Source organism: Oryctolagus cuniculus, chromosome 9, assembly GCF_051225735.1.
Source record: "Oryctolagus cuniculus isolate XC-2025 breed Fujian yellow rabbit chromosome 9, ASM5122573v1, whole genome shotgun sequence".
NCBI lineage: Eukaryota > Metazoa > Chordata > Mammalia > Lagomorpha > Leporidae > Oryctolagus > Oryctolagus cuniculus.
In genome coordinates this window covers 94,567,179-94,588,126 of record NC_142875.1, presented here as the reverse complement: position 1 = coordinate 94,588,126, position 20,948 = coordinate 94,567,179, and the positions used below count along the sequence as shown (strand labels likewise).

At 42.6% G+C, this 20,948-nt stretch overlaps 1 protein-coding gene and 1 long non-coding RNA gene across 3 annotated transcripts in view; one reads left to right on the top strand and one right to left on the bottom strand.

Annotated features, from left to right (window-relative positions):
* TNFRSF19 (TNF receptor superfamily member 19) overlaps positions 1-4,289 on the bottom strand; it is a 105,113-nt gene extending 100,824 nt beyond the window's left edge. The window contains exon 1 of one of the 2 annotated variants that reach the window (XM_008259905.5): positions 3,795-4,289. The gene's annotated coding sequence lies outside the window, so the exon portion shown is untranslated. Of the gene's footprint in view, positions 1-3,777 lie in introns of both variants that reach the window. The other variant, XM_008259906.5, reaches the window with a different exon arrangement.
* On the top strand, positions 3,809-5,500 carry LOC149124670 (uncharacterized). Its single transcript, XR_016212953.1, has 2 exons — positions 3,809-4,034; positions 4,264-5,500. It is a non-coding gene; the product is annotated as an uncharacterized LOC149124670 (long non-coding RNA).
* Positions 5,501-20,948: the final 15,448 nt, after the last annotated feature.

Sequence of the window (20,948 nt, the reverse complement as noted above, 5' to 3'; positions counted from 1 at the left end):
ATCATTAATTTTCCACTGTGCATTGGATGGCAAGGGACATATTACAGGGGACAATTATTTGACCCTAAGGGACAGTGTCTATGTATAAAATTTAATAAGTAACTAAATTACATTATTTCACCAGAAATATATTATTTTTTTCCAAGAAAGAAAAAAAAATCAGAGTGAATGAAAATACATTCAAAGATTCTTAAGATAAGCAAACATGGTCTGGAAACATATCACACATAAAATCTATATTGAATTTGCAGATTGAAATTACAAAATCTCACTAGGAATCTCCCTTCAGGAAAAAAAAAACACCTTTAATTAGCTATTACACTTTTTATGGAATCCACTAGAATAGTCTAAAAAAATCAATTCCTTGAAAATATACAAAGATGTGCTTATATAAAGCTAACCTTGTATATAGCATTACATAGAAACATGCACAAATATGAAGGGACTTCAAAAATTCAGAGAGGTTAATCTGCTACTTGGGACACCTCCAACCCAAATCAGATTGTCTGTCAAGTCCCAGCTACTTCAAGCTTCTGATCTAACTTCCTACTAATAAGCCTAGGAGGCAGTGAAGTCCAAGTACTTAGGTTCCTGCCACCCAAGTGGGAAACCCAGATGGATTTCTTGGCTCTTGCTTCAGCCTTGTCCAGTCCTAGCTGTTGTGGGGATGTAGGGAATGAACCAACAGATGGAAGATCTTTCTCTGTTACTCTGCCTTTGAAATAAATATGCAAATCTTTAAAAAAAAAACATTCTTGGAAAATGGAATTAAAAGATATGTTTATTCTGGTGTAAAAAGATTTTGGAATCCAAGCATATGAGGTGTCTTCAAAAAATTTTTGAGAAACATTCATTACAAAAAGCTACACATAGGGGCCAGCACTGTGGCAAAGTGGGTAGAGCCGCCGCCTGCAGTGCCAGCATCCCATATGGGCACTCGGTAGAGTCCTGGCTGCTCTAATCCAGCTTCCAATTAGCACTTCTAATCCAGCTCTCTGCTATGGCCTGAGAAAGCAGTGGAAGATGGCCCAAGTCCTTGGGCCCCTGCACCCTCGTTGGAGACCCAAAAGAAGCTCCTGGCTCCTGGCTCCTGGCTTTGAATTGGCTCAACTCTGGCCATTGTGGCCATTTATGGAGTGAACCAGTGGGTGGAAGACCTCTCTCTCTCTCTCTCTCCCTCTGCCTCTCAGTAACTCTGCCTTTCAAATAAATAAATAAATATTAAAAAAACCTATACATGGATTTCAAAAATTTTTTGCACCAAAATAGACAACTTTTTGTTCCAATTTCTAAGAATTTTTTGAAATCCTCTGGTGTATGTAACTCCAAATTGCATTGATTGCATTATTATTCAAATTATTTAAATATTGTAAATTCTGTACAGCAGTAATTGTATTTAAATAATTTAGAAATACAAATGCCAAAAAAAGAGGAAGCAATGAGACTACTCCAGTTGAGTAGCACATTTATCACGGAAATGAAGACAGCCACAGGAAGTAGCTATTTTTCTCTCCCACAGTGGCACTGACTCTGATCAGCTCCATGGTGTATTGTTTGAGAACTTGTTGGAAAATAACACACACAGTCAGTCGGAGAGAACACTGGACCAGGACTTGGAAAATTAGCCATGTGGCCTTCGTTCACGCCCATCCCTTCTCCATGTCTCAGTCTCCTCATCTGTACAATGGCTGTAAACATGGAATCTGTAAAAACCCTGGTCCTGCTTACTTTATGGAGATCTGATCAACCGCCCCACTTCACATGAGAAAAACGAGGAGCAAAGTGACTCCCTTAAGGTCGCATAGCTAATCAGTGACAGAATCTGGAGGAGAAATAAAAGACTTTTGAAGACTTGGTCTTTCTGCACTAACAAAGCTGCCATTGAAGCAACAGATAGGAAAGTGCTTTGAAAATGTGTATAAGGTTTCATTCCATATAAGTGTTCTGGAGTACCAGCTACTAAATCACTGTCAAGGTCATGGTGTGGCCATTAATTAATAAGTGTCTTTGAGATTGTACCTGCCCATCCAGCTGCAGCCATCTCTCCTTAGAATCAAACGCACTTTCATTTCTCAACAAAGACACAAGGAGTAAACAATTAACTGAATTAATTCAGACACTGAAGTGGATTTTCAAGGACTTGACTTGCCCAAGCTAGTTCACTACAAAGCCTAAATTAATCAGATAATTGCTAATTCTCCCCCTTTGTTTTGTGCTGCAGAGAGCTTATTTGTTAAAATGAACCTAGTAGTAGAACAAAACAGTCATTCAAAATATTTTTAAATCCCAAATCTGCACTAAATGAGCAAGTTCCAAGGTATGCTGTTTCTTTGGGCATCTTTAGTAATTATTTTAAAAGTGAATTTAAAAAATCTAAATGTGAACATTAATGTTGCTTTTAGGATTTCCACAGGACTTCTAAAGCAAATAAAGTTTTCAAAAAGCCAGGACATGATGAACATGATTTGTTGTCGGTAAAAAAAAAAGTTTAAGCGTTCTCCTGGCATAACTAAAAACAACATTAAGCCTTTTAGATTAAATTCTTACTGACACCCTTTAAAAATACAGTCAGTTTGGCATGGTTTGAAATAATCTCTGTAACAGCTACCAAAGTTTTAAAATTAAGCAAACAATGCTAATTACCCTCCTCATAGTTGAAGGAAAGTCTAGAGAATAATGTAATTAATTGGCTCTGAAAAATTAATTACATATGAAATGAGACAGACTCATTAGATCTTTCCTGTTTCATCATAATTTCAGACTGGTTTTTATCATTTATGATTTCCTTGTGGTTCAGCTAGCATAAAATAGACTATTGTGATGCTAATTCAATATTTTCCCCCAAATAAACTTAGGACCAGAACATGAAAGCAAACCAATGTGAACATGGATTTCTCTCTTTTCCTCTGTACTGAGTTTTTGCATTTCATGTAAAGATTTTACTCTCTCTTTCTGTATCATTGAATTGACAAAGAAGTAAACAGTTAACTTTGAAATTCAACACAGCAATATAATTTGGTTTGGATGTGCAGCTCACTAACTCAAGTAAAAATGTTACTGAAATACTTTCTGTAACATAATAACTGTTGGTTACTCAGTTTTCAACTGTCACTATAACTTTAAAATAAATGTTCACTTATTAGTCTTGTAAATAAGGCTATGCTATTTCCAGAGGTTACAAAAAAATTCACTAGAGTATTTTTAGCCAAACTCAGTGTAACTTTACCCTCCTTATATTTAAATTCTTGGGTCTTACACATAAAAGGCTTTAATCATACTGAAATGCCTTTTCAGGGAATCCCTAGAGTATACAAACTGTATAAGGAAATGTATTTGATGGATTTACATCTTGGAGGTGAGAGAATAAATAAACTAAAGAAACGGCCCTGCTGTTACTCTTTTATGGGAGAAAATAAGAAAAGCATTCGTTTCAAGTGAAGTTCGGCTGTTTACTAAATAAAGCACCGTGTAAATACTTGGGGGCAATTATAGCTGGCAGATCTCAGGGGCCGAGGCACTCACTGGCTGCCTGCTAAAGTTAGCACTGCTCTGTTTTGTCCTGTCTGAACAACTCAGTTCCAAGTAACATTTGCACGACAGATCGCACAGCGTCCTGAACAAGCTACTAAAACCGCATCTTGTCTTCGATACACACACACACACACACACACACACGCAGCATCACGTAGTGTCCGACTATGGAAATGCTGTTGCGTGGTCGATTAAAAATATGCCCCCTCCCCTCTTAGGACACGTGAGAACAGCAAAATGCGGTACCTGCAACGTGCACTCACCCTTCCAGCAACTCAGTCTCTCCTTGGCAGAGCGTCTACGCCGTCCCCCCAAAAAATGTGTGTCAGCACAAGCCCGGACGAAACTTCACATCCAGGAAAATGAAATTAACCATGCAGATCAAAGGCAAACGAGCTGAGAGATGAAATGCCTGTAATCTGATCAGTGATCAGTTGCTGAACATCAAAGACCGAGCTGAGTTCATGCATACGCTGGCTATCCGGGGAGTTCGCCCTGGGCAGGTAAGGGCCCTCTGGCCTCCCAGCCCGCACGGTCTTTTGTTAACCCGGGGTCACGCCGTCCTCCGCCTCTGCCCTGCAGCGAGGCCCTGCGGGTGGTTCGCCAGTGCCCGAGCTGAGTGGCCCGATCCGTAGCCTTTCGGTTCCCAAGCTGCGTGGTGGATTGTGTGTTGGAAGCGTTTCCCAGTGCCAGCGGGCTCTGCCTTACCCCTTTCATCTCCCTGAGCTGCAGATCCCATGACATCATTCAGCGCCGCCGTGGGACTGGCAGGAGAGCTGGAATTCAGCCTGTGGGGGAGTGGAGCTGCAGAGGAACCAGCGCTCGCCTGATTGCTAATCATGTTAGACTATTGTGCCTCACGCAGGACAGTTTCTGTTATCTGTCTCTGACTGCAATGGACAGCCACTGCTGCGGGAAGTTCTTCGGGCGATAAGATCCTTGATAGATGGGGGTCCCAAATGACAGCGTTTAAAGGCCTTTTCATTGATAAAAATCACGCTTTCCCCGCAAAGACTGGTTGCCAGATTTTCAGAATAAATAGCAAACTAAGGCTGTCCCCTAAGACACCCAGACTACTCCGCCAGAGGATCAGGCTAACATTTTGTTGTTGTTATTGTTCCCAATGGGACGAGTATTTAAGGATTTCCAGTAAACTGTCTCTTCCTTGAAATGTAAACTATTAAGACCTGACTACCAACCAAGCAGAGGTGTTCTCATTAAAGTGGTTAAGCAGTAGATTGGGCAGTTCATCAAACAGCCGCTGACTTCTCCCTTCCTGCATATCCAGAGGCTGTATTCGAAGTTAATCTCCTTTCTACTTTGGGATTTGGGAAACTAGATTTTAACGTGTCTACATGTTAGTGGTAATTCATTAACACTTCTTGAGTATCTCCAAATTCACAAAAGAATCACACTGAGAAAAGCCCTCGTCTCAGGATCATAAGTCTGTGTTCCTGGCCTTTTAGAACCATTTCTCCCAAACTCACTAAAACAAAACAATAATAAATTAAAAAAAAAAAGCCACACCACCTTAGCCTAATTGTCCATATTTTAAAATTAAATCTAATGCACATTATCTAGGACCTCTTATGATTTTTCCTTAATAATTACAAATTTAATTAAAAGGTATTTTGTTTTCAGTATTTAATAAAATAAAAGATAAGAAGAAATTTCATCTTCTTTGCAGTGCAGGATCCAGGGCATTTCTGAATTCCAGACTGTTCTGGAAGGAGGGAAAATTCTCTATTTTATAATGGAAACATCAGCTTTTAGAAGGTCAGTTAAAATATTTTTTGCAAAACTTAGAGCACAGAATTTAACCTTTCTTTGTGTAAATGTCCTTCCCTAATTGGTTTCATCTGATGTTTCCTGATGTGATATTTGAAAATGTAGTTTACGGTGTGTTTATTTCCAGATTTCTATGATTCCTGAAAAAAATTAAATAGCAAAATATTTGGTTTGCATGGCTCATGGGTTCAGTATAACACTTAAACAGTCTAATCTTCAGGGTTTCTTTTATAATTTTTCCACCTGTTAGATCGTGTCTCAAAGATGCACAGAGCTCAGATGGCGTCGATACTGGCAGGTGTGATGCTTTATGACTTCCTCGAAGCTGACTGGGAAAGACCCTGTGACACCTGGATGCCAAGTTTCTTGGGCTCCTTGAACTCACGAATACACAAAAATATTTGCAAGGACAAAATATTTCCCAGAGGCCAGCTGCCCATTTCTTTTCAGAGGTAGTCTAAAACCCTGCCCACAGCTTGGGATCCATATTCTTTTTGGGGGAGAGGGGAGATATTCTACCATCCTGCACTCGAGTAGAGGTTCTGGTACACTGATCTCTCACAACACCCAGGTCTTTGGATAAGCGAGGGAATCTATGTCTTGACAGAGTTCAATACCGACAGAAATAGGTGAGGCTCTGATTTAGGGAGCTCGTCGTTGTGCTGGAAGCTCACAGAAGGCATGTGAAAGCAGGGACTCCGGTGAACACTAATCAAACGGCCCCCAAATTACATGAATCTCACCAAGCAAGATCTGAGTTCAAGGCTCAACTGGCAAGGTGGTGTCCCTTCCAGTGGGAGCATTTGTTCACCTAGTTGCTGCAAATTATTTTATATTGGCCCTCTTGCGGCCAGGAATGCCCCACGTGGGAGATGAAAGGGGACTGAGCTGAAGGCCCCATCTGTCACTGGGAGCAGAGAATGACTAAAGACTGGCCTCCACGGAGGGGTGACCTCCTGACCCCCAGCTCATTAGCACTGCACTCAACCAACTGAGCTGCCTTCATTGTAAGAAGTGGCCTGGACCATTGTTGCTCTGAACAGCACCATGAATGAGAGATACTGCAGAGCTTTTTGCTTTCCTCTTTAAGGAGCTCAGATTAGTGAGATTAAATCTGATACTATGGTGATAAGAAATATGCCACTATGCAGGCGTTACTTAACCACACGGGTACTTTGGAAGAGACATCATTAGGTTATGTTGTCGTGTGAACATCATTGTGTGTCCTTGCATAAACCTAGATGGGGTAGCCTGCTATTTATTTATATGGCATAGCTATTGCTCCTAGCATCATAAAGAACACACCAGCCCAACATTAAATGGAGCACCAGAGAAAATGATGCCATCAGGAGATGTGGTACGGGCTGCCACTGGCACCACACAGCAGGCTGTTTACAACTTTTTTTTTTTTTTTTTTTTTTACTTCACTCTAGAAGTAGAAGGAATACATTCTAAATAAAACACAAAGTGTGGTATAGCAAACATGTAAGCCAGTAACACAACCATTTGTTATCATTATGAAGAATTATATGTTGTATATACTGTCTGGGCTTTACTTTTTATGTGACTGGTAGTGGATTAGGTGTGTTTACACCTGCATCACCACACACTTGTGAGGAAAGCCTTGGCCTGTGATGTTATAACAGTTATGGCATCATTAGACAATAGGAATCTTTCAGTTCTATTACAATCTTAGGAAACCTCTGTCATATATGTGGCCCCTTGTTGACTGAAATGCTGTTACGTGGCTCACGTGTGATTGTAATGACCTTTTTCTCTAGAGAGAGATTTATTTATTTATTGGAAAGGCAGAGTTACAGAGAGGCAGAGGCAGAGAGAGAGAGAGAGAGTTCTTCCATCTACTGGTTCACTCCCCAAATGGCCTCAATGACCACAGCTGGGCTAATCTGAAGCCAGGAGCCAGGAGCTTCCTCTGAGACTCCCACACAGGTGCAGGGGCCTAAGGACTTGGGCCTTCCTCTGCTTCTTTCCCAGGCCCTAATAGAGAGCTGGATCAGAAATGGAGCAGCCAGGACTTAAACTGGCACCCATATGGGATGCCAGCACCACAACAGGTGGCCACTTTACCTGCTACGTCACAGCGCCCGCCCCATGATCTGTTTTAATAACAGAGTTACAGTAAGTTGTCAGCTATTGTTAGTGCAGCGTCACCATAGCTCATCCTACGCCCTTTGCCAGGTTTATTTCAACTACTTGGATGTGAAATGGCCCTGAGGCAACCATCGGATTCCCAATGGGGAGACTGGTGCTGCACTTCATAGCAGTATGACTGAGGAAATCTCAATCGTGCACGGCCAGGAATGGAGGGGACTTCCTGAGCTCCTTGAGGGGCAAGGGGGTCTCATGTTGCCCTCAGCTGCCACTGTCTAATGTTGTCTCCCCAGCATCTGGGAGATGCTTCCTTGGCTTCTTTGCCTCGACAGGTAGGTCAGGTGAATTCTTACCCTTGTAAGGTGCAGGTTTGGGTACCATGGATGATTTTTTTTCATGAAGTTTCAAAGGTTTTGCTATTATCTAGAACTCTTTTCTGACATCATCTTTTCTAAACTTTCTTTCCAGAAGATTGTATCAGGAAAGCTGAGCTTTCCTGCATAAATAAAATTGAATAATTTTAGAATTTGCTTCATATTAATACTTCTGGGTGTGTGTGTGTGTGTGTCTGAAAGATCTGTATTCAAATCTCTCTTATTCCTTGTAACCTAATCACAGCATGAATAATCTGGCCAAGGTACTTCGTCCATCTGACCTTCATTTTCCTGAACCCTAAGAAGGGCTAACCCCTCCCTCATTAGTACTACAGAGATAACTTCCATGGAAAGCATCAAGCACAATACATTCTGAACAGAAAATTAAGCTCCCTCTCTTCTCTCCGTGACCATGAAAGAATCATGTGGATAGCAGGCGCTGAGCCTTGCAGTGAGGACTCTACTTGGAAGACCTGGGTTCCGGCCCTGGCTGCAATCCCAATGCCAGCTTTCTGTCCATACACGCGCTGGGAGGCCACAGTGCTGGCTCAGGAGACTGCCTCCTGCAGCCACACGGGATACCTGGATTGAGTTCTGGGTTCCTGACGTCAGCTTGGTTCATCTCCAGGTAATGTGGGCCTTTGGGGAGTGAACCAGTGGATGGGAAGTCTCTCTCTGTCTCTCTGTCTTTCTAATAAATAAATAGAAATTGAGGAGAAAAAAAGAACTATAAGGAAACTAATATTTTAATTGTGGGATCATACTCAAATTTGGGTTGAGCTCAAGATTCCAAAGGGGCAGGGCAGGTGGTCCTGGCTCTGGGGCTGGTTATCCTGATCCTGAGTACCCAGAGGGTCTCACGGCCCCCATGGTGCTGGGGGAGCACTTGTACCTGACCTGGGACCATCCTGTATTATCTGGGACTGTCTTCCACATGATCACAAAAGGAAATAGTTCAAGCCTGTTAGGGGTTGTGTTGTGTCCTCTGCACCTCCTGTGTTGAAATTCCCACCCCCCATACCTCAGAATGCAAACTTACTTGGACAGTCATGTTAAAATGTGCTCATTGGCACGGGCCCCATTCCTGTTGGACCTTTGAGTTATGAGAAGGAGAAAACTGGACACAGAGGCAGACGCCCCTGCAGAGAGCATACTACACGGACACAGAGGTGGCCACCCAGAAGTCAGAGAGCCTGGAACAAAGCTGTCTTCATGGCCTGAGGAAGGAGCCAACCATGCCCACAGCCTGACCTTGGACTTCCAGCCTCCAGAGCTGTGAGACAACAAACACCTGTTGTTTAAGCCCCCAGCCTAGGGGACTTTGTTCCGGCAGCCTCAACCAGCACGCTGCAAGGAGGAACCAATTAACATTCCCTTGCATGGTCAAGGCTTGCTCTCTCTTCTTCCCTTGCATGGTCAAGGCTTGCTCTCTCCTCGCTAGCACACTCTGCATTCTGCCTCCCAGGTCCCTCAGCTCTGAAGGACAGCCCGTGTCCTGGACGGATGCTTCCTCCTCCACACGGGTCAGTTTGGGGTGATGCTGAATGAAGCAGAGTGGAGTGAAAGTCACTCCGGGTAACAGAGAGCCCGAAGCCCAGTTTCTCGCTATTATAAATAAAGCTGATATGAACATTTGTGGACAAGGCTTTTCCTTTTTTAAAATACGACAGCTTGGGGCAGCACTGTGGCGCAGTGGGTTAAGGCCCTGGCCTGAAGCGCCAGCGTCCCATGTGGGCTCCAGTTCTGGTCCTGGCTTCTCCTCTTCTGATCCAGCTCTCTGCTATGGCCTGGGAAAGCAGTAGAAGATGGCCCAAGTCCTTGGGCCCCTGCAGCCGCATGGGAGACCTGGAAGAAGCTCCTGGCTCCTGGCTTCGGATCAGCTCAGCTCCGGCTGGTGCAGCCAATTGGGGAGTGAACCAGAGGATGGAAGACCAATCTCTCTCTCTCTCTCTTTTTCTTTCTCTCTGCCTCTCCTCTCTCTGTGTAACTCTTTCAAGTAAAATAAGTAAATCTTTAAAAAAAAAATGGAGTTGAACACTGGCTGATGAGGGTCTTCAGTAGGCATTTAGTGCTTTTCCATGACTTTTTGTAACTTGATACCTCTTTTTTCTTTTTTTAATTACTGAGTGCTATTTTGTTGTCTGGATGTACCAGTTTGTATTCACTCAGAGAAGGACACCTTGGTTGCTTCCAGTTTCTGTGATTATGAACAAAACTACTACAGACATTCATGTACAGGCTTTGGTGTGAGCCTAAGTTTTCAACTCAATAGAAATAAATACCTAGGAGCATAATTGCTAGGTGTATAGTAAAACTTTTTTATTCTTTAAAGATTTGTTTATTTATTTGAGAGGCAGAGTTAGAGAGAGAGAGAGAGAGAGAGAGAGAGAGAGGTCTTCCCTTTACTCCCCAGATGGTCACAACAGCCATTTAAATTGCAGGCCATTCTGAGTAACAGGAGGAAACCTCACACCATCTTGCTGTGTCCCACGCAGGATGTCAATCCCTCCTCTATCCAGTGTATCCACATGGCATGCACTTGTCACCCTGTAGCCACTTAGTAGCTGTCTCGGTTATCAGATTGGCTGTGGTGATGTCACAGCAGTCCTGCTCAAGAAACTCTTGCTGGATTTAATAACGGCCCTAAAGTGTAAGTGGAGCAATGATGAAAATTCATATATGCCAAAGACAAGTTGCAAAGTGCTTCCTTTAAGTGAAAGGTAAAAGTTCTCAACTTACTAAGGAAGGAAAAAATGTTTACTGAGGTTGATAAGATCTATCCTAAAATAAGATATTTTTTTTTTTTTTTGACAGGCAGAGTGGACAGTGAGAGAGAGAGACAGAGAGAGAAAGGTCTTCCTTTTGCCGTTGGTTCACCCTCCAATGGCCGCCGCTGCAGCCGGCGCACCGCGCTGATCCGATGGCAGGAGCCAGGAGCCAGGTGCTTTTCCTGGTCTCCCATGGGGTGCAGAGCCCAAGCACCTGGGCCATCCTCCACTGCACTCCCTGGCCATAGCAGAGAGCTGGCCTGGAAGAGGGGCAACCGGGACAGAATCCGGCGCCCCAACCGGGACTAGAACCCGGTGTGCCGGCGCCGCAAGGTGGAGGATTAGCCTAGTGAGCCACGGCGCCGGCCAATAAGATATTTTTGAGAGAGAGATACAGAAATAGCACACATCCATATGACTCTTAGAATATTTTGTTATAAATATCCTATTCTATTTGTCAGTTGTTAATCTCTTATTGTGTCTAATTTATAAATTGACCTTTATCTTAGGTATATATGTATAAGAAAATCATATATATATATAGTTCAAAATTGTGTATGTAGTGTTCAGTACTATCCACAGCTTCAGGCATGCCCTGGGGGTCTTGGAAGGTGTCTGTCATGGCTGAGGGGGGCTATTATACTTTCTCCCAGTCTGCAATGCAGCCTTTTAGTCTCTTAACTGTGCTTTTGCAGAACAAAAGCTGTTAAAATGATAAAATCCACTTTTTTCATGGATTGCATGTTTGGTGCTGTATGTAAAAAGTATTTACTAAACCTAAGGTAGTCTTAGGATTTCTCCTGTGTTATCTTCCGGAAGCTTTATAGTTTTGTACTTACTTTTTGACTTCATTTCTGTGGGAGGTGTGAAGTCTGTGTCTACATGTGATTTTTTTTTCACACAGATGTCCAGTGGCACCATTTGTTGACAAGTTGCCCTCTCTACATTGGCTTTCCTGTGCCCCTTTGTAGGCCAATTAGTCTGTTCTAGAGACATAGTTGTCTAATCTCTTGCCAATACCACGTTGTCTTTATTACTGTGGCTTTATATAATGACTTAAAATCGATTAGCATCAGTCCCCTATATTAGTTATTTTTCAACATTATGTTTGCTGTCTTGGGTCTTTTATGGTTCCATATACAGAGTTTGCTATTATCACAAAATAACTTTCTGTGATTTTGATTGAGATTGCATTGGAATCTATCGAGTACGGTGGGAAAAACTGACATCTTAGCTATAATATCATCCTAGCCATGAACATGGACTATCTCTTCATTTAGTCATAACTTTGTTTCCTTTTATCAGAGCTTTGTTGTGTTCCTCATATAAATTTTCTACATTTAAAAAATTTTGTATCCAAAAATTCCAAAGTGGGTCTTTTGGAGTTAATATAAATGATACTATGTTTACAATTTTAAATTTTGATTGTTCACTACTGGCTTATAACTAAGTAATTGATGTTAGTATGTTAACCTTATAACCTATAAGCTTGTCATAACCACTTACGAGTTTCAAGAGTTTTTGTTTGTTTGTTTGTTTGTTTTTGTTTTTTTGACAGGTAAAGTTACAGACAGTAAGAGGGAGAGACAGAGAGAAAGGTCTTAGAAAGGTCTTCCTTCCGTTAGTTCACCCCCCAAATGGCTGCTACGGCCAGAGCTACGCAGATCCGAAGCCAGGAGCCAGGTGCCTCCTCCAGGTTTCCCAGCACAGGTGCAGGCTCCCAAGCACTTGGGCCATCCTCCACTGCCTTCCCAGGCCACAGCAGAGAGCTGGAGTGGAAGAGGAGCAACCAGGACTGGAACCCAGGGCCCATATGGGATTCCAGCGCCGCAGGCGGAGGATTAATCAAGTGAGCCACGGTGTCAGCCCTCAAGAGTTTTTTTTTAAATCACTTATTTGGGATTTTCTGCATTAACAACATGTCATCTGCAAACAAAGAAAGTTTAATTTCCTCTTTCCCAGTCAGTTGATTAGTTGTATGTGTACATTGCAAGCTCTAGGAAAACCACTGAAAATGAATCTTTAGTCCACTTTTTCTATTTTCTTCTTGACTAGTGCAGGTACTTTATAACAATACACTCCAAGCTTCTCTTAAAATGTGACTGTTGGCCGGCGCCGTGGCTCACTTGGTTAATCTTCCACCTGCAGCGCCAGCTTCCCATATGGGCACTGGGTTCTAGTCCTGGTTGCTCGGCTTCCAGTCCAGCTCTCTGCTGTGGCCCGGGAGGGAAGTGGAGGATGGCCCAACCACGTGGGAGACCAGGAGGAGGCACCTGGCTCCTGGCTTTGGATCGGCGCAGTGCGCCGGCCGTAGCAGCCATCTGGGGGGTGAACTGATGGAAGGAAGACCTTTCTCTCTGTCTCTCTCTCTCACTGTCTAACTCTGTCAAATAAAAAAAAGACTGTCATTTATCTCACTTATCCATATACTATAATCACCTGACAGATTGTTGCTATTATTTCTTTGAACAGTTATCTATTAAATTCACTAAGAATAAGAACTTTTTGGCCAGTGTCGCGGCTCAGTAGGCTAATCCTCCACCTGCAGCGCCGGCACCCTGGGTTCTAGTACTGGTCGGGGCACCAGATTCTGTCCCAGTTGTTCCTCTTCCAGTCCAGCTCTCTGCTGTGGCCAGGGAGTGCAGTGGAGGATGGCCCAAGTGCTTGGGCCCTGCACCCCATGGGAGACCAGGAGAAGCACCTGGCTCCTGGCTTCAGAGCAGCGCACCAGCTGTAGTGGCCATTTGAGGAGTGAACCAACGCAAGGAAGACTTTTCTCTCTGTCTCTCTCTTTCACTAACTCTGCCTGCCAAAAAAATAAAAATAAAAATAAAATAAAAAATAAAAGAACAAGAGCTTTTTAAGAAAAAGAATTTGTTTTACCTTTATTTATTCTTTCTTTATATACATCAAGTGTTTGACTTGGATCATTTTTTTTTTCTCTGAAGAACTTCTTTTAACATTTCTGGCAGGGAAGGCCTCACAGCAACAAATTCCTTGAGTTTTCATTGGCCTGGGAGGAGTCTGTTCTCCTTCACTTTTGAGCAATAGTTTTGTTGGATGGAGCATTCTAGGTTAGTATTGCTGCAGAATTTATTCTGTGAACACTTTAAACATTTCCCTGTACTTTCTAGCATTTTTCCCAATGGGAACTCTGATATCATTCTTGCTTGTGTTCTTCAGTAGATAAAATGTTTTTTTTTTCCCCTTGCAGGTTTCTTTCAAGGTTTTCTCTTAACTTTTGTTTTTCTGTTAAATATATTATGCCTGGGTGTAGTTTTGTTTTGTTTTGCTTTTGCTGTGCATCCTGGTTGGTGTTCTCTGAGGGTCTGTGGGTTTGAGTTTGTATTAATTTTGAAAAATTCTCAGCCATTATTACTTTAAATACTTCTTCTATTCCTTTATCTTTCTTCTCTTTGTGGCATCCTCATTTATTTCATATGGCAACTTTTGTAATTGCTACAAGGATTTTTTTTAAAATTAGTTTTTCTCTTTACATTTTAGTTGGGAAGTTCTATTAATATTTCTCCAAGGGTGGATTCTTTCCTCTCTGTGCCCAGTACTAATGAGCCCATCAAAGGCATTCTTTATTTTTGTTACATTAATTTTGGTTTATGGCACTTAATATTATTTTCATTTTAAAAAATATCTATTTATTTCATTTGAAAGACAGAGCAACAGAAAGAGAGAGAGAGAGAGAGAGAGAGAGAGAGAGAGATCTTCCATGAGGGATTGGGAAACTTTATTCTGCCAAAGGCCATTTGGATCTTTTTAACCTGATTTGCAGGCCACACAAAATTATCGATTTAAAAAAATAGCCTGCTATAGATTTATTCTGATTTGAGTCCTGTTTGCAGTTGCCTTTACAGGGACAAAGCAAATGATTTCTTGGACCTTCTATGGTCCACAGCCAGATGTTCCCCACCTGTTTCATCTGCTGGTTCATTCCTCAAATATCTACAACAGCCAGGGCTGGGCACACAGAAGCCAGGAGTCAGAAACTCCATCCAAATCTCCAATGTGGGCAGCAGGGACCCAAGTAATTGGGCCATCTCCTGCTGTGTTTCCAGACATGTTAGCAGGGAGCTGGCTTGGAAGGTAAGCAACTGAGACTTGAACTGGCCCTCCAGTATGGGATGTGAGCATTGAAGGCAGCAACTTAACCCAGGCACCATAATGCAAGCTTTTTAAAAAAATTTTTTTAAAAGGCTGGCGCCGCAGCTCAATAGGCTAATCCTCCACCTTCCGGCGCTGGTACACCGGGTTCTAGTCCCGGTCGGGGCACCAGATTCTGTCCCGGTTGCCCCTCTTCCAGGCCAGCTCTGTGCTGTGGCCAGGGAGTGCAGTGGAGGATGGCCCAAGTGCTTGGGCCCTGCACCCGCATGGGAGACCAGGAGAAGCACCTGGCTCCTGCCTTTGGATCAGCGCGGTGCGCCAGCCGCGGTGCGCCAGCTGCGGTGGCCATTGGAGGGTGAACCAACGGCAAAGGAAGACCTTTCTCTCTGTCTCTCTCACTGTCCATTCTGCCTGTCAAAAAAAATTTTTTTTAAAGATTTATTTATTTATGTAGAAGGCAGAGTTATAAAGAGGCAGAGAGAGAGAGAGAGAGAGAGAGAGAGAATGAATCTTCCACCCACTGGTTCACTCCCCAAATGGCTACAACAGCTGGAGCTGGGTCAGTCTGAAGCCAGGAGCCAGGAGCTTCTTCCCAGTTTCCCATGTAGGTGCAGGGGCCCAAGGACTTAGGCCGTCTTCTGCTGCTTTCCCAGGCCCATTAGCAGGGAGCTAGATAGGAAGTGGAGCAGCCAGGACTTAAACCTGTGCCCACTTGGGATGCCGGCACTGTAAGTGGAGTGCCACTTACAGTGCCAGCTCCAGATTAGTTATTTCTATCACACTTAACAAGTGACTTTCATGGTAAAATGCTTTTTCTTAAAGATATGTATCTACTTAGGAGGTTATTTTGGCTTTATTTCCAGTTGGATCCTGTAGGATAGTCTTCTCATTTCTTTTTCCATGCAGTTGATCACTGTGGCAGAGGAGGCATGTGGCATCAGCCTCAAATCCAGCAGCATGTACATATCTCCATGGTGATAGGTTTCTATGGAATGCCTTGGAATCTACCTCCCCCCCCCCCCCCAAGAAGACAATTCTCTCTCCATATTATTCTGCCTGGGGTCGAGGGAGGCAAGGTGTGAGCAGTGTTGGGTTATCTACACCACAAAGCTAGATTACAACCAAAGCCCACAGCTTTCTAAGTCCAGCAGAGCATGAGATAGGGCCAAAGCCAATTTGCTGGGGACTGTCTGCTGCTGAGCTGGGCTTGCAGCCTGAGACTGCCTGTAGCCAGTCACAGGTGATGCTGGCCAGAATCTGAGTCCAACTGACTGGGCTTTTTTTTTTTTTTTTTTCCTTAAAGAGTTTCCATAACCCTTTTTTTCTTCCTGTTGTTTATTCTTTCCATTAGAGCCCATGGTATATTAATTATAGTGATCTTTTTTTATTTTTGACAGGCAGAGTGGACAGTGAGAGAGAGAGAGAGAGACAGAGAGAAAGGTCTTCCTTTGCCTTTGCCGTTGGTTCACCCTCCAATGGCCACCACGGCTGGCGCGCTGCGGCCGGCGCACCGCGCTGATCTGAAGGTAGGAGCCAGGTGCTTCTCCTGGTCTTGGGCCATCCTCCACTGCACTCCCGGGCCACAGCAGAGAGCTGGCCTGGAAGAGGGGCAACCGGGACAGAATCTGGTGCCCCGACTGGGACTAGAACCCGGTGTGCCGGCGCCGCAAGGCGGAGGATTAGCCTGTTGAGCCACAGCGCCGGCCCAGTCATAGTGATCTTAAACTCTCTGATACTTCTGAAAGCTATGTTATATCTTAGTCCAGTTGTGATGCTTGCTCTTTTGCTTGATTGCTTTTTTTTTTATTTATTTATTTTTTTATTTTTTAAACTTTTATTTAATGCATATAAATTTCCAAAGTACGACTTAGGATTACAATGGCTTTCCCCCCATACCGTCCCTCCCACCCACAACCCTCCCCTTTCCCACTCCCTCTCCCCTTCCATTCACATCAAGATTCATTTTCGATTATCTTAATATACAGATCAGCTTAGTATACATTAAGTATGGATTTCAACAGTTTGCTCCCACACAGAAACATAAAGTGAAAAATAATAGATGATTTTTTTAAATGATGATGAAATCAGAGCAGACCTATTGTCATGTTTAATCCCAGTGAGAGTCAAGTTGGGAATTGATAATTTCTTTCTTTCTTTTTTTTTTTTTTTTTTTTTTTTTTTTACAGAGGATCAGTTTAGTATGCATTAAGTAAGGATTTCAACAGTTTGCACCCCCATAGAAACACAAAGTGAAATATATTGTTTGAGTACTCGTTATAGCATTAAATCTCAATGTACAGCACATTAAGGACAGTGCCTTTTAGCATGTCTTTTCTAGCCTTTTAGCCAGGCACAATGAATGAGATAACAGCAATGGACAAGTGAGTAGAGTTTTGATATGTCAATCTGGCTAGCATCTGCCATGTTCTTACCGTTTGCTGTTACTGTAGCTGCCAGAGGTTTCGGTTTCTTGTTTTGCTTATCTCCCTGTTGTGCCTGGGTTTCCCTAGGGACTCCTTCATAATTAGAATCAGTCTGGCTGGTCTGTTAAGGTAATCCACTGTTATTTATGGATATCTTTAAGGTGTATGGATTAAGTCTCAGTATTTTTAGTGGGCCCAAGTTCCTGAGTTGTGAACTTCAGAAGCATTTCTTAGCTTTTAAAACAAAGCAAAGTAAAGCAAAGCAAAACAAACAAACAAGAAAAAAACCCACCCCTTTTATATGATACAGAAACTAGAAGGGCTGGAGCTGAGGTGTGGCTCGCCCCCCAGGTCAGATAAGGTTCTGGTAAAGCAGTTTCCATTGGAGGGCAGACTTTTGTCTTGGAGAATGTGGGTATATTTTATTTTATTTTTTTAGAAATATTTATTTATTTGAAAGGCAGAATGACACAGGGGAGAGAGAGAGAGAGAGAGAGAGAGAGAGAGAGAGAGAGAGAGAACAAGCTTCAATCTACTTACTCATTCTCTCCAAATGGCCGCAATGGCTGGGGTTGGGCCAGGCAGAAGCCAGGAACCTGGAACTCCATCTGGGGTCCCACAAGGGTGGCAGAGCCCTGAGTACTTGGGCCATCTTCTACTGTTCTCCCAGGCACATTAGCAGTGAGCTGGATTGGCAGTGGAGCAGCCTGGACTTGAACCAGCATTTAGTATGCTGGCATAGCAGGTAGAGTCTTAACTCACTTCACCCCCAGGCCAGCTGGCCCTCTGCACTTATTTTAAAATTGTTCCTTTTCCCCTCTCTCTGCCTAAATTGCAAAGAATCTTTTTCTCTAATCAGGACTTGGAGGGCAGGGGAGTTTTCTAAAGGTGCAGGAAACTGTGGTGCTCTTCATAGGACTGCTGCCCTGGAAATGCTGAACTCTCCCAAGTGCACACTTGGCCTCCAGTAATTCACTGAAATTCTCTTCCATGTTCCTACTGGTTACCAGCTCCTGTGGCTTCTGCTCCAGGTAAGCTCTGCACTGGGAGTCTCTGTCTCCCTTCCCAGATTTGGGGGTGGCAGTTTACCCTGCAACTTCAGTTTTCTGATAGATCTGGAGAAGTTGTTGATTTTCATTTTCCCAGGAGGAGAAGGGGAGTGAGGACGTCCAAGCTCAGCATATGTAGCGGCTAAAACCAGAAGTCCCCTGAACTCTACAGTAATTTTATAATCGTTACTATCTAGATGTTCAATGATTTGGGTTTTGAGATTTTTCTTTCAATCATGTGTGATTCAAGCAAGAATTTTGTCATTTCAAGCAGTTAACACTTGTTCTAATGCTGTTGAAAATGCAAGCTCAGATACTGTGAGTTTTGTTATTTCAATTTTTATTCATTTATTGTGACTTCATTTGTGACCTTAATAATGTATGATTGTACCATGGCTCAAATGGAAAGATTTTGTGTTCTCTAATATCAGAGCAATAAGGTTCATTTTACTAATGCCTGGTGCTGGCCGTTCATCGTTAAAACACTCTATCTACTTTACATCAGGTGCTACAGCATTGCTAGCTTTAATCCTTAAATGCCCCTCATGTAAAATTGGAAATTAGAAATAATTATCTGTAATTATAAGACAATAAAGCAGCTGATGATTTAAATACTCTGTCAAACTCAAAAGGCTCCAAACTGACACTCTGCTGATGGTGAATCAGGCACAATTATCTCTAATATCATGGTTCTGATACTGTTAAAATAATACATCAATTCATCAAATACACACAAATGCACCCACAATCAGTAATCCAAAGTGTGCCTGACTCACAAAGAAATTGCCTCAGATCACCCAGCTGCAACTTTCTGTTCTCTAACTTGGCTTATGATATCCCCAAATCATCCTCATCTGCCTTATTAGCCACCAAATACTTTTCTGAACCCAAGCTGGCTTTCAGACAAGCTATCAAACATGTTTCATAGTCAATTAAGTGATATCCATGTTCTTTTCTGCTTGTTCAACGTTTATTCTCATTAATGTGTCAGACTAGTTAAGAGTTTTGGTTCTCAAAACAGTTCAACGATGCTAACAAAAACTGCTAACAGAATAGCAGGAAAATATGGGAGGACACACCAAGGAATATCTTCAGATTCCAAAAAACAAAAATAAAATGAGATTTTGGCTTCATCAGGATGTATAATGTTTGATAATGACAGACCTGCTCTTAAAATTTGCTTTAAGAAATGCTGGTCTAAAGTCAAAAATATTCAGGGGCCGGTGCTGTGGTGTAGTAGGTTAAGCCTCCCTCTACCTTTGGCACCGGTCATTCAATATGGGTGCTGGTTCGCATCCCAGCTGCTCCTCTTCTGATCCAGCTTCTTGCTAATGGCCTGGGAAAGCTGTGGAAGACGGCCCAAGTGCTTGGGCTCCTGCACCCACGTGGGAGACCTGGAAGAAGCTCCTGGTTCCTGGCTCCTGGCTTCAAATCGGAACATCTCCAGCCGTTGCAACCATTTGGGGAGTAAACCAGCAGATGGAAGACCTGTGTCTCTGTCTCTTCCTCTCTCTCTGTCTAACTCTGCCTCTCAAATAAATAAATAAATCTTTAAAAAATATAGTAAAAAATATTTAATAATACAAGCATGTATGCAATTGAGTACCTATCATACAGTTAGAGGCATAAAGCACACATACAATTTGTATAATTTCTAATTACAACCAGGAAAATAGGGTGAATGTTTGGCTGAGTAGTGAAGACATTTGAATCCAATATCCTGGTGCCTAAATTCAATCCCCAGTGCTGGCTCCTTACTCCAGGTTCCTACCTAATGGAAACTCTAGGAGGCCACAGTGATGACTCAGATAATTGAGTTCCTAGCTCTCAGATTTGATCTTGGCCCAGTTCTGGCCATCACTAGCAACTGGGGAGTGAACCAGCTAATGGGAGCTCTCTGACTCTCTGCCTCTTAAATAAATAAATACTTGAAGAAAGTAGGGGTGGATATTTGGCCTAGTGGTTACCTTGGATTTTCTCAGTTCTCCTCTCCAGCTCCTGATTCCACCTTCCTGCTCTCGAGGGCAGCAGTAGTGACTCCAGGAACTGGGTTCCTGCCACTGATGTGGGAGTCTGGAACTGAGTTTGGGCGTAGGCCCAGCCCAGGCCATCACAGGCTTTGGGGAGTGAATGAGCAGATGGGAGCCCTGTTTATCTGCCTTTCTCCCTGCCTCTCAAAGAAAGAAAAAAAAATCAGAAAAAATTCAAAATTTATTTTGAGGAAGAAGAGCATAATAAGAATCCTGTTAAGATGATTGAATTGCAAAATAAGTCAGTTATAAAAGATGTGGATCCTTCATCTTTCAGGTAGCGAGAAACAAATGGATACTTCAAAATGTTCATGGAAAAAAATTGAACTAAAACATGAGCTCATTTTGGTGCAAAAAATTTAAAATCCATGCATATGAGGAGCTCTTCAACAAGTTCATGAAAAATGAGCATTATAGATTTTAATTTTTTGCATAAATATAAACTTACCTTTTAATTCTACTTTCTTTGAGCATTTTGAAATCTCATGTGTTAGAATGGACATTTAGAAATATACTTGGGCAGAGCTGGTATTGTGGCACAGAGGGTTGAGCTGTCTAATGTGAAGCTGGCATTCCAGATAAGTGGTTGAAGCCATCTGGGGAGGGATCCATCCAATGGAAGATCTCTATCTCTCTCTCTCCTTCTCCCTCTCTCTCTCTCTCCCTCTCTCTGTAATTCTTCCTTTCAAATAAATAAAATAATTTAAAAAATACAATCAGGTTATATATATGTATATGTATATATATACATATATAT